Genomic DNA, 13278 nt, shown 5'->3' on the forward strand with positions numbered 1-13278 from the left:
GCTTCTTAGTGTTAACAGTGCTTTTTGGTGTTACAGCCACACAGAGATGCAGAAAACGATTTATTGCCAAACAGCCAACACGGGTTCAGAAAATATCGGTGTTGCGAAACACAAATAGATCTCTGTTTTCACGAAGTAATGGCTGCTATCGATAAGGTATGTGAAATTCATTCCACGTTTTCATATTTCCAGAAGAGTTTTGACACCGATCGACACAAGCGACTTCCAATTATATTCAATGCCTACGGAGTATCGTCTTAGTTGTGCTACTGGATTCGTATTTTCCTCTCAGGAACATCACAGATCTTAGTAAGTGACTGATAGTCATGGAGTAAAACCGAAATAATATCTGGTGCTTCCCAAGGAAGTGCTTTAGTACCTCTGCTGTTTCTGATCCACTGTATGAACAATTTAGGATACAATCAGAGCAGCCCTCTTAGATTGTTTGCAGATGATGGTGTCATATACCGTGTTGTAAAGTCGTCAGGTGATCAAGAATAATTGCAAAATGAGTTACACAAGATATCTGTAAGGTGTGACAAACTGGCAACAGGCTGTAATTAAAGAAAAGCGTTATGTCATTCACATGAGTACTAAAAGGAATCTGCTAAATTTCGGTTACTCGATAAATGCCGTTAATGTATAGACTTTGAATTTTAACTAAATACTTGTGGATTACAGTTACGAATAACATAAATTGGAACGATCACACAGATTATGTTGTAGGAAAGTGAACCAGACACTGTAGTTTCTTGGCAGAACACACAGAAAATGTAACAGGTTTATTGTCGAGACTGCCTGCACTAAGCTTGACCGCCCTCTTTTGGAGCATTGCTGCGCAGTGTGGGATCCGAGTCTCATAGGATTGATGGAGGACACCGAAAAAGTTCGAAGGAGGACAGCTCGTTATGTACTGTCACGAAATAGGGGACAGAATGCCACGGAAATAATACAGGAATTCGGGCGGCAATGATTAAAGCAGAGTAGCTTTACGTTCCGGTAGAATGTCAGAACCTACTTTGTCTTTCGAATGCGAAAATATTTTGTTGATATCCACCTACATAGGGAGAAATGACCATCATAACGAAATAAGAGAAATCTGAGCTCACACGCAATGATTTAAGTTTTCGTTTTTTCCATGCGCTCTTCGAGAGTGGAACGGTAGGGAGATAGCTTGAAGGTAGTACGGTGAACCTTCTGTCTCGTTCTTAATTGTGAATTGCAGATTAATCATGTAGCTTTAGACGTATTTTTGCGCCGTTTCCAGACTTATAAAGTTGGGAAGGTTTAATGTTATTCTCGATAACATATCGGTCGTTAGAGTCAGACTAATAGTTTGATTAGACAAGAGTTGAAGGATAAAACGGCTATGCCTTCATTGAAGAGACCATCGTCGTAGGCACTAGCTTTGCATTAGGAGGACTTCGGGTAGCCAAACTCCAATAGGTCAGATGGACAACTGAACTGCGATCTAACCCCAATACCAGTTACCTAAGCACACAGAACAATAATTTGATCACCCGCTGGAGAGTTAACACTATTACTGTGTAACACTGTAGCCTAAAAAACTGACCGTGTTTTGGCGAGAATGACATTCCACTACTGTATCCAGTAAAAGCAACTAATTGGTGATAAGGTCATGTGGAGTCAACAAATTATGAGGACTGACTGATATGTTCTGTTGTTCTAAATATGGAATTGAATCGAGTCATTTGGTGGGCCAAGCAGGTACGAATGGTCACCAGCGTTAGTCAGTCCAGGAACGTATATGTGTCGTTGTTGTGGCCTTGGGAAACTAACGATGGTGACCCGAGTGGTGAAAACAACATACTGGTTAATGTTGACGATAAACTGGATGTCGGTTGCTAAGTGATGGCACCAGAACATCGCATTACCATCACCGGCCTGGAAACACCCTACAAACACTGCAGGTTAAACACCGTTTGGGCTGTGGGTGTGCACGATGCCTTGAATTATTCGAAAAGAGTTAGCATGGCGACTTGTCGGACCACACTGTAACCCTGTAATCGTTTACTGGCACAGTTTCTTTGTCGTTGGTCCACTGAACACTTGCAGTTTCATGTGACGTTTGGAGAAATGGCCTGCTCTGAGGTACCACACTCCAAATGCTGTATGGCAATGTTCCACCACTAATTGTTAACACTTGAGATAAGGCGCACTGAAACAACAACTTCATTCACGGTGAATGGTTCATGGGTACGTCCACATACGATAGCTCCTTCTGCCATGCAGTCATGTCTCCACATCGAATTTTCTTACTGATGCTAAACCGTACAACCGATATCACACATGCACCAATTTACTGACAAGGGTTTCTTTTCCAGTGCCAGGTCGCATGACCATTTTTACGAGCCCTGCACGATCTACAGCACTCCAAAGCGACCGCTATGCCCTTCTGTAGGAGAGAGGGGTGACTAATATTTTGTCTGGTGAACTGAAAAGCTACGGCATCATGTAGCTCTATTTGGAGAAATTACGTTCATGCTGAAATGCTGACATATGTTTCCTGCAGACGTGATTCTATTAGTAACTTATTCCACCCGTAAAACTTGTCGGAATTTGCTCTTATGACCGGTCAAGGGTTGCGCTTGTTTACAAGGCAACAAGGTGAGAGGGATTCAAGTTCGATCAGCACGCGAGACCCACAGCACCTGGATATCACTATCTTATGATAACGATCAGTTCTACTGTAACTGCAAATACAGATATTATTCACATGTATCTGAACGTTACCTTTATAAGCGTCGGCTTCTCTCAGTGACTCCTTTCAACTGAAAGCTTGTGTTCTGTTCTCGTGCTGCAGTAGCGTAGTCTGTCATGTGACATCACTCTGGCCAGCACGAGTGGTGTCTCGCGGATCTGAAACTCTTTGCCCTGGAGGAGCCAATCGGAGCCCATCTGGTAAAATTATTGAGACTATGTGGCTGAGAAGAAAATTTCCTCGTCTGGCATTTGGATGGTGAGGGCCATTTTGGTTATAGTTTGCTGACAGATGATGCCAATCTGTGATTACTTTGTTTTGTTTCACATATATGGGTAAGGTCCTTGAATGCTTTTGGCTTAATTGGTATATTTCACGCGCATCCAGTTTTGCTTCTTGCGTTACCTTTGAATTACATTTACACAGAAAAAAATTCTCGTGATATGTATTTGTTGAAGTTATGACAAAAATCAAATTTTCTTTGTAATGAGAGTGAATGAACGTAGAGCACTAGTAGGCGGTATCTAATTAGGATAATCACATCCGTGAACATGCGTGAGAAATAAAGGCCCTGCCTCTCTCTCTCTCTCGGTTAAACATTTGATGGACGTTTGATGGTTGTTTTTGAATGTGTGTTCTATAGATATTTTGATGATTCGAAAGTCATTGTGCCGGCCGGTGTGGCCGAGCGGTTCTAGGCGCTACAGTCTGGAACTGCGCGACCACTACGGTCACAGGTTCGAATCCTGCCTCGAGCATGGATGTGTGTGATGTCCTTAGTTTACTTAGGTTTAAGTAGTTCTAAGTTCTAGGGCACTGATGACCTCAGAAGTTAAGTCCCATAGTGCTCAGAGCCATTTTTTAAAAGTCATTGTAATAAACCAGAAGGGGTTATCTTTGGTGTACAGCATTTGTGAGAATCAGAATATTTCTGTAGCGCAGGTTGGCTTTGAACTTTTCGTTTCAGTAAAAGGTTTTCTTCGAGCTACCTATACACTTGCACCATTATAGCGTTTCCTTACAGTTCCTTATCTCGCTTAATTTATATGGACAGTAGCGTTACAGAATCAGTAAGTGATTTTTATCTATGACGAACTATTATCGATAGTTACATTTTATCTTTGACTAGTTTTCTCTCTGTTACTATGTGCAAGCTAGATCACGCCCACTTTCCTCGGTATTTAGGCCGCTCTCCGACGCCCGACTCGTCAGTCGGCAGGACTCAGCAGGACCAGCCATACCTCTGAGGATGTCCAACTTAGTATTGGTCGAAACGTTAGGAATAGAAGAATTCCATGGACCACGGCCATATAACCCGGAAGAATTATCAACAACAAAAACGAAAAGCTTTCTCCAAGCTGGGACATTGAAGAGCAGTCTAAGGTGCCTCACTAACACTCAGCGTGACGCGTGGCCAATTTGTGGCACATACAACCCAGTGGGGTGTTTGGTGATTCCCTCCCTCCCTCCCCCCCCCCCCCCCGAGAGGATCGCGATTCCAATGGAGACGCAAATAGGGGCGTCCATATTATAAGGGGTGCATTATATGGGTGCTTTAGTGGCCAACAGCAGTGTTTCGATCGGTCGGGTGATGAACATTGTGCACAATACGAAGTTCAAAATGGATTCTGGATACGTGGAGTATTTTACTGGCTCAAATTCAAATGGCTCGAACCACTATGGGACTTGACATCTGAGGTCATCAGTCCTCTAGACTTAGAACTACTTAAACCTAACTAACCTAAGGACATCACACACATCCATGCCCGAGGCAGGATTCGAAGCTGCGACTGTAGCAGCAGCGCGGTTCCGGACTGAAGTGCCTAGAACCGCTCGGCCAGAGCGGCCGGCCAATATGAAGTGTATGCTGAGCATTTAGTACGTCAAATCGTTAGGCATGAAAGGCTCGAGGGTAAAGTGTGGTTGTTATGGTTGTGTCTTGTGGCACGCAGATATTTTCTCTGAAAGAGAGCGACATTGATTTAGTTATTTGCTCGCAGTGACCGTGACTGATTTTCTGTGCCACACCGTAAAGACAGTGAGTGATCTTATTATACGCAGTTAGCGTGACTAACTTTGTTTGTGACATTGTATCGTATATTATCCTAGCTTACTTGTTCCGTCCTCATGTTGTTGTTGTTGTTGCGGTCTTCAGTCCTGAGACTGGTTTGATGCAGCTCTCCATGCTACTCTATCCTGTGCAAGCTTCATCTCCCAGTACCTACTGCAACCTACATCCTTCTGAATCTGCTTAGTGTATTCATCTCTTGGTCTCCCTCTACGATTTTTACCCTCCACGCTGCCCTCCAATGCTAAATTTGTGATCCCTTGATGCCTCAAAACATGTCCTACCAACCGATCCCTTCTTCTAGTCAAGTTGTGCCACAAACTTCTCTTCTCCCCAATCCTATTCAATACCTCCTCATTAGTTACGTGATCTACCCACCTTATCTTCAGCATTCTTCTGTAGCATCACATTTCGAAAGCTTCTATTCTCTTCTTGTCCAAACTGGTTATCGTCCATGTTTCACTTCCATACATGGCTACACTCCATACAAATACTTTCAGAAACGACTTCCTGACACTTAAATCTATACTCGATGTTAACAAATTTCTCTTCTTCAGAAACGATTTCCTTGCCATTGCCAGTCTACATTTTATATCCTCTCTACTTCGACCATCATCAGTTATTTTACTCCCTAAATAGCAAAACTCCTTTACTACTTTAAGTGTCTCATTTCCTAATCTAATCCCCTCAGCATCACCCGATTTAATTTGACTACATTCCATTATCCTCGTTTTGCTTTTGTTGATGTTCATCTTATATCCTCCTTTCAAGACACTGTCCATTCCGTTCAACTGATCTTCCAAGTCCTTTGCTGTCTCTGACAGAATTACAATGTCATCGGCGAACCTCAAAGTTTTTACTTCTTCTCCATGAATTTTAATACCTACTCCGAATTTTTCTTTTGTTTCCTTTACTGCTTGCTCAATATACAGATTGAATAACATCGGGGAGAGGCTACAACCCTGTCTCACTCCTTTCCCAACCACTGCTTCCCTTTCATGCCCCTCGACTCTTATAACTGCCATCTGGTTTCTGTACAAATTGTAAATAGCCTTTCGCTCCCTGTATTTTACCCCTGCTACCTTCAGAATTTGAAAGAGAGTATTCCAGTTAACGTTGTCAAAAGCTTTCTCTAAGTCTACAAATGCTAGAAACGTAGGTTTGCCTTTTCTTAATCTTTCTTCTAAGATAAGTCGTAAGGTTAGTATTGCCTCACGTGTTCCAACATTTCTACGGAATCCAAACTGATCTTCCCCGAGGTCTGCTTCTACCAGTTTTTCCATTCGTCTGGAAAGAATTCGCGTTAGTATTTTGCAGCTGTGACTTATTAAACTGATAGTTCGGTAATTTTCACATCTGTCAACACCTGCTTTCTTTGGTATTGGAATTATTATATTCTTCTTGAAGTCTGTGGGTATTTCGCCAGTCTCATACATCTTGCTCACCAGATGGTAGAGTTTTGTCATGACTGGCTCTCCCAAGGCCATCAGTAGTTCTAATGGAATGTTGTCTACTCCCGGGGCCTTGTTTCGACTCAGGTCTTTCAGTGCTCTGTCAAACTCTTCACGCAGTATCTTATCTCCCATTTCATCTTCATCTACATCCTCTTCCACTTCCATAATACAGTCCTCAAGTACATCGCCCTTGTATAAACCCTCTATATACTCCTTCCACTTTTCTGCCTTCCCTTCTTTGCTTAGAACTGGGTTGCCATCTGAGCTCTTGATATTCATACAAGTGGTTCTCTTCTCTCCAAAGGTCTCTTCAATTTTCCTGTAGGCAGTATCTATCTTACCCCTAGTGAGACAAGCCCCTACATCCTTACATTTGTCCTCTAGCCATCCCTGCTTAGCCATTTTGCACTTTCTGTCGATCTCATTTTTGAGACGTTTGTATTCCCTTTTGCCTGCTTCATTTACTGCATTTTTATATTTTCTCCTTTCATCAATTAAATTCAATATTTCTTCTGTTACCCAAGGATTTCTATTAGCCCTCATCTTTTTACCTACTTGATCCTCTGCTGCCTTCACTACTTCATCCCTCAGAGCTACCCATTCTTCTTCTACTGTATTTCTTTCCCTCATTCCTGTCAATTGTTCCCTTATGCTCTCCCTGAAACTCTCTACAGCCTCTGGTTCTTTCAGTTTATCCAGGTCCCATCTCCTTAAATTCCCACCTTTTTGCAGTTTCTTCAGTTTCAATCTGCAGCTCATAACCAATAGATTGTGGTCAGAATCCACATCTGCCCCTGGAAATGTCTTACAATTTAAAACCTGGTTCCTAAATCTCTGTCTTACCATTATATAATCTATCTGATACCTATTAGTATCTCCAGGATTCTTCCAGGTATACAACCTTCTTTTATGATTCTTGAACCAAGTGTTAGCTATGATTAAGTTATGCTCTGTGCAAAATTCTACAAGGCGGCTTCCTCTTTCATTTCTTCCCCCCAATCCATATTCACCTACTATGTTTCCTTCTCTCCCTTTTCCTACTGACGAATTCCAGTCACCCATGACTATTAAATTTTCGTCTCCCTTCACTACCTGAATAATTTCTTTTATCTCGTCATACATTTCATCAATTTCTTCATCATCTGCAGAGCTAGTTGGCATATAAACTTGTACTACTGTAGTAGGCATGGGCTTTGTGTCTATCTTGGCCACAATAATGCGTTCACTATGCTGTTTGTAGTAGCTAACCCGCACTCCTATTTTTTTATTCATTATTAAACCTACTCCTGCATTACCCCTATTTGATTTTGTATTTATAACCCTGTAATCACCTGACCAAAAGTCTTGTTCCTCCTGCCACCGAACTTCACTAATTCCCACTATATCTAACTTTAACCTATCCATTTCCCTTTTTAAATTTTCTAACCTACCTGCCCGATTAAGGGATCTGACATTCCACGCTCCGATCCGTAGAATGCCAGTTTTCTTTCTTCTGATAACGACGTCCTCTTGAGTAGTCCCCGCCCGGAGATCCGAATGGGGGACTATTTTACCTCCGGAATATTTTACCCAAGAGGACGCCATCATCATTTAATCATACAGTAAAGCTGCATGTCCTCGGGAAAAATTACGGCTGTAGTTTCCCCTTGCTTTCAGCCGTTCGCAGTACCAGCACAGCAAGGCCGTTTTGGTTAATGTTACAAGGCCAGATCAGTCAATCATCCAGACTGTTGCCCCTGCAACTACTGAAAAGGCTGCTGCCCCTCTTCAGGAACCACATGTTTGTCTGGCCTCTCAACAGATACCCCTCCGTTGTGGTTGCACCTACGGTACGGCCATCTGTATCGCTGAGGCACGCAAGCCTCCCCACCAACTCAAGGTCCATGGTTCAAAATTATACTCAGAAATTTGCGTTGGTCGTGCGGTAGATAAATTGTTTTAATGGGTAGTTGGTGAAGGGCGTGGTTGTGGATCTATATTTACTTGCGTGCTAATGTAAGTAAGCTTCATTAAGTCAGAGAGTTGTCTTGTAGCAGTTGTCCTGTGGTTAAGTGCAGAAGTTTTCTTTGTCACTTTTCTGCCTATGACCAGGGCAGATACTGTAAGCTACTATTGGAAACTATCACTGACCCGATCCTATCAGCTGGGGTGAAGCTGGTTTTACGTTCATTTTGATAGAAGTATTTTATATTGTTATTTTCTTGTTGAGCCATAAGTTCAGGAATTATATTGGTCCGTAAAAGCAAATTCTATTTTCTTATCATTTTTCCATTGCAAAGAATAATTTTTATGTTTAGCGAATTCGCTCTAAAACTGAGCCCATGGCTGCACAACCCCTAGCCCGATCCCCATGCCATGCAAATCCTACGCTAAAGTACGTACATAAAGTGACACTATTAGTGTGTTTCATAATGAAGGTAGTTTTTTAGTTATTTTAGTGTTCACTTTTGTAAGAAACTGGGCTTCGTTTTCTGAAACCCTTCCCCTTATACGAAATTCATGAGTTACAACTCACCCGTAAGTTCTGATAATTGCTACGCTCTAGATGTCATAGATCAGTGATTTAAAGTACATGCATTATGTCACAAAGCATCTGGAGAAGTGACGTAAATAAAGTCCGACTGATTGGTGCTGATACTGTATTAAATCTATAGCCATGCCATTTCTTTTAAGTAGATCAGTCAACACTACCTTGAGTTGTTCTCGCATTTATGGACCAAACACTGGGGTCCCGTAACATTTGCTGACGTGATCGCTACAGTGTCCAGATCCGTCTCGATACACATTTCATGTAGAAAATAGCATATAAGTTGTAAGACGTATGCTTTGTCGGCGATGGGCGCGGCATGACAGAATCTCTGACCAGAGAGTAGTTTATCGTTAGTTGTTTCTTGTCGCTAGTCTGCGCTTGACTGCGCTAGTCGACAGTAGTAGTCGGTCGGCTTTAGTAGCGAGTGGACAGTAGTAGTCTGCGGGAGTCGGCATGCGTCGGCTGTGTGCTCTGCTCGCGACTCTGGTCAGGATTCTGGAGGATGAGTATTGTTGTAGAAGGTAAAGAAGCAGCCTTGCGCATATTTAATAATGTATGTTAATTGTAATTTAATTTGTTCAAAAATGCCCCAATAATAATTTTTATAATATAAAGCAACTCTTTTAAAGAAAAACATTCATTTCAATTTAAAGAATTTCCAATGCATTATCATTGCTTCCAAGAATAAAAAAAATATATATATACGCCAGCATTGCACGAAGCTGTGTCGTAAAATGACTGATTAAGAGCAGATATAATTGCAGTTTTATTGAGGTAAGAATTTTGCTTTTGTTATTCAGAATACAGGGCCGAAGGTCAGCGCTGCTGTCCTCATAAAGTTTATCAGGTTACTAAGCTTTTTTATTATTTTGGTGTTTAGGAATTTTTCTATTTCGAATTTGACATTAAATGAGAATAGAATTTTTGTGGTAACATTAAATGGAATGCATTTTTGTACACAGCCAATAAAACAGCCAATAAAGGTTACAATATTAGAAAAATTCATTTAATTATTATTCTTTTGGGAGGTTACATTTGGCGACATCCGGCCAGGATCGTATTTCTTTGGGAATCTTCTGAGAAGTAGTCATATATCTGCTCTTACTTACTTAAATGTAGTTAGCATCTGGCGCAACGCATTCACTAATTTGTCAATCTTTCTTCCACAGATCATCGGCAATTTGTTTCTCTCTTTTGCCGGCCGAAGTGGCCGTGCGGTTAAAGGCGCTGCAGTCTGGAACCGCAAGACCGCTTAGGTCGCAGGTTCGAATCCTGCCTCGGGCATGGATGTTTGTGATGTCCTTAGGTTAGTTAGGTTTAACTAGTTCTAAGTTCTAGGGGACTAATGACCTCAGCAGTTGAGTCCCATAGTGCTCAGAGCCATTTGAACCATTTTGCTCTCTGTTGTATTTGTGTTTGTTGCATTTTGCATTGTCTGTGTTTTATTTGTGAATAATTTTGATTTGTGAAAAATGCCGCGAAAAACTGTTACCAGTACATCGCGATGTGCAATGAGCGAAATAGCCGACTCGAATGATTTGACCGATAGTACTTGCGACACTCAGTGTAATGATGACAATCCTCCATTTACAGACAATCAGTGCGTACCGACCACTAATAATGATTTTTATCCTAATGATGAACAAACGAATTCAATTGTGTCCTTTGTTAATTTAACGACAATTGATGACGCGGGATGTTCTGTTACAATGAACGCTGCCCAGCTTGACACACCCGGTTTGCAAAATTTACGTAATGAACAGACAAATTTTTCTAACGAAAATGAACAGTGTACTCAAAGTACGGCAAATGTATTTGATTCTGAGGTAGTGACTAACTGTGCACATCCGATTGGCAAACCTTTTTGTGAATTACAGTATGACCAAATGGTTACAGAAAACGTGACAATTGCAGGTATGCCATCAAACAGCACAGAGAATAGAGCCGCTAATTTTGGCTGGGATCAAGTTATGGCTTTATTACTACAAATCAATGAAAATCTCAAACAACGTAATGAAAAATATGACACGTCGATCAAACTAATTAATGAAAGTTTCAGTCAAGTGAAAAACACGACAACCTTAATGAACAGAATAAACAACTTAGTGAACAGATTACAGCCGTTACCGTGCAACGTGATGATACTAAAGAACAATTACGTGACGAAATTAAGGCTTGTGCTAGTAACAGCAGTGAAGAAACTGGATCTGTTGCACAAGAATTAAGTAATACAGATGCAGCGATAACAGAATCACTTAGAGATGAAAGTAATGCAGTCACTGAACAATGTTCAGAAAACGCAACACAGTTACACGACGAGTTTAATTTAAAGTCACCAGGACTTTCTCACACTCTGGATACGGAAGTCGATAAGAAATGTGAACAACAGAACAAGCAAATTGACGAACGTATTAAAGTGACAGAAATGAAAAATGTTTCAGTCACTAACACGTCACAACATACGGCACATTCCGATCATTTGTCACACTTACACAGCCAGTGTAACTTAGGTAATTTACAGAGACTACGGGAGTTGAAATCCGAAAAGATACAGACAAACAGATTCTTATGTAATCGTGAACCTGTTCACACATTCAGTGACGATAACGTTGATTATAAGCAATTTGTATCTGTAAATAAATTTAAAGTATTTGAAAATAACAGAGTACAGGTACACGCTTTGAACTGGATACGACAATTTGCTTTTGTATTTTTATCAGCTTGGGTTGTAATGCAGAAACTAGCATTCGACTGGATACAGCAATTTGCTCTTGAATTTTCACCGGCATTGCCTGTAACGCAGAAGCTAAAATTTATTTGCAGAGCGTAATAGACCTCAGCGGATTCATTACGCTTTAATGAATATGTGCCGTAGCATGCACAGGGCCCCGAGCCGTAGTAGTGCTGTTTCATCTTTAGTTTTCTGCACTGCTGCCTTCTCTTCTACTATCCTTTGTATATATCAGAACAGCTCTTCAACTATCGCTCTATCTAGGATTAAGAAATGAGTAAAGAAAACCCGATATGACAAATTTTACCGAAAGCGACAGTTCTGTTTAGACACTCCCGAAATGACAACTATCGCCGTAACTTTAATAACAGATAAAATTGTAATCATCAGTATGTGTAAAATTATCAGCAACAGCGAACGCATTTTGGTAACAATACAGGTTTTTCAACGCAACAGCAACAAAACCAACCGGTTAGCATACCTAACCAACAATGCAATCTACAAGGTCAACCAAACTTTAATGTTTCGCCGCGTACGCGTATAGCGTCAGCTCCAACAAATAGTAACACACAGCAACAAGGAAATCAGTATGTACAGAAAACACACCAATTCAATTCGTATCGCAATGCACCGTATAGAAATGACTATCATGATAAACGTAAAAATAATGAGCACAATTTTCAGCGTACATTTAATAACAGTAGGTCTTATCAGCAGCAGAATCATCCACAACAACATATTATCATGAATGAACCAGAGAGTAGGTATCATCCAGAACGTAATACGTCAGGAAGAAATAACATAACTGTTCAAATAGTTGAAATGCCGCAGCATCCTCCTGAGAATAATAACACGTCAGATAGAATTTGACTAGATACTGTACAGGTTGCATCTTCCAGCAACGTAAGCAATACTTCAGATACACAGAATCTTGTTCACGAAAATGTTATTACTTTTGACGCTATCCGAGACACTCTTTTTGCAGGAAAGACCAGTTGTTCAAAAAACCATTTCACACCCTGTCATCGAACTTAAAATTGGATCATCGAAATTTTCAGCAGTAATCGATTCTGGATCACCTATGTCAGTCATAAATGAAGAAACTTTCAACGAGTGTAACCTCCCAGCAGAAATATTTAAATGGAAATGTAGCCAAATGTAACCTCCCAAAACAATAATAATTAAATGAATGTTTCTAATACTGTAACCTCTGAACAAAATTGGCTCCCATTTATTGGCTGTGTAGAAAAATGCATTCACATTTAATGTTACCACAAAAATTCTATTCTCATTTAATGTCAAATTCGAAATAGAAAAATTCCTAAACACCAAAATAATAAAAAAGTTTAGTAACCTGATAAATTTTATGAGGACAGTAGCGCTGACCTTCGGCCCTGTATTCTGAATAACAAAAGCAAAATTCTTACCTCAATAAAACTGCAAATATATCTGCTCTTAATTAGTGATTTTACGACACAGCTTCGTGCAATGCTGGCGTATATTTTTTTTGATTCTTGGAAGCAATGATAATGCATTGGAAATTCTTTAAATTGAAATGAATGTTTTTCTTTAAAAGAGTTGCTTTATATTATAAAAATTATTATTGGGGCATTTTTTGAACAAATTAAATTACAATTAACATACATTATTAATTATGCGCAAGGCTGCTTCTTTACCTTCTACAACAATACTCATCCTCCAGAGTCCTGACCAGAGTCGCGAGCAGAGCACACAGCCGACGCATGCCGACTCCCGCAGACTACTACTGTCCAC

The sequence above is a fragment of the Schistocerca nitens genome, chromosome 8 (genome assembly GCF_023898315.1).
Source record: "Schistocerca nitens isolate TAMUIC-IGC-003100 chromosome 8, iqSchNite1.1, whole genome shotgun sequence".
Taxonomy (NCBI): Eukaryota; Metazoa; Arthropoda; class Insecta; order Orthoptera; family Acrididae; genus Schistocerca; species Schistocerca nitens.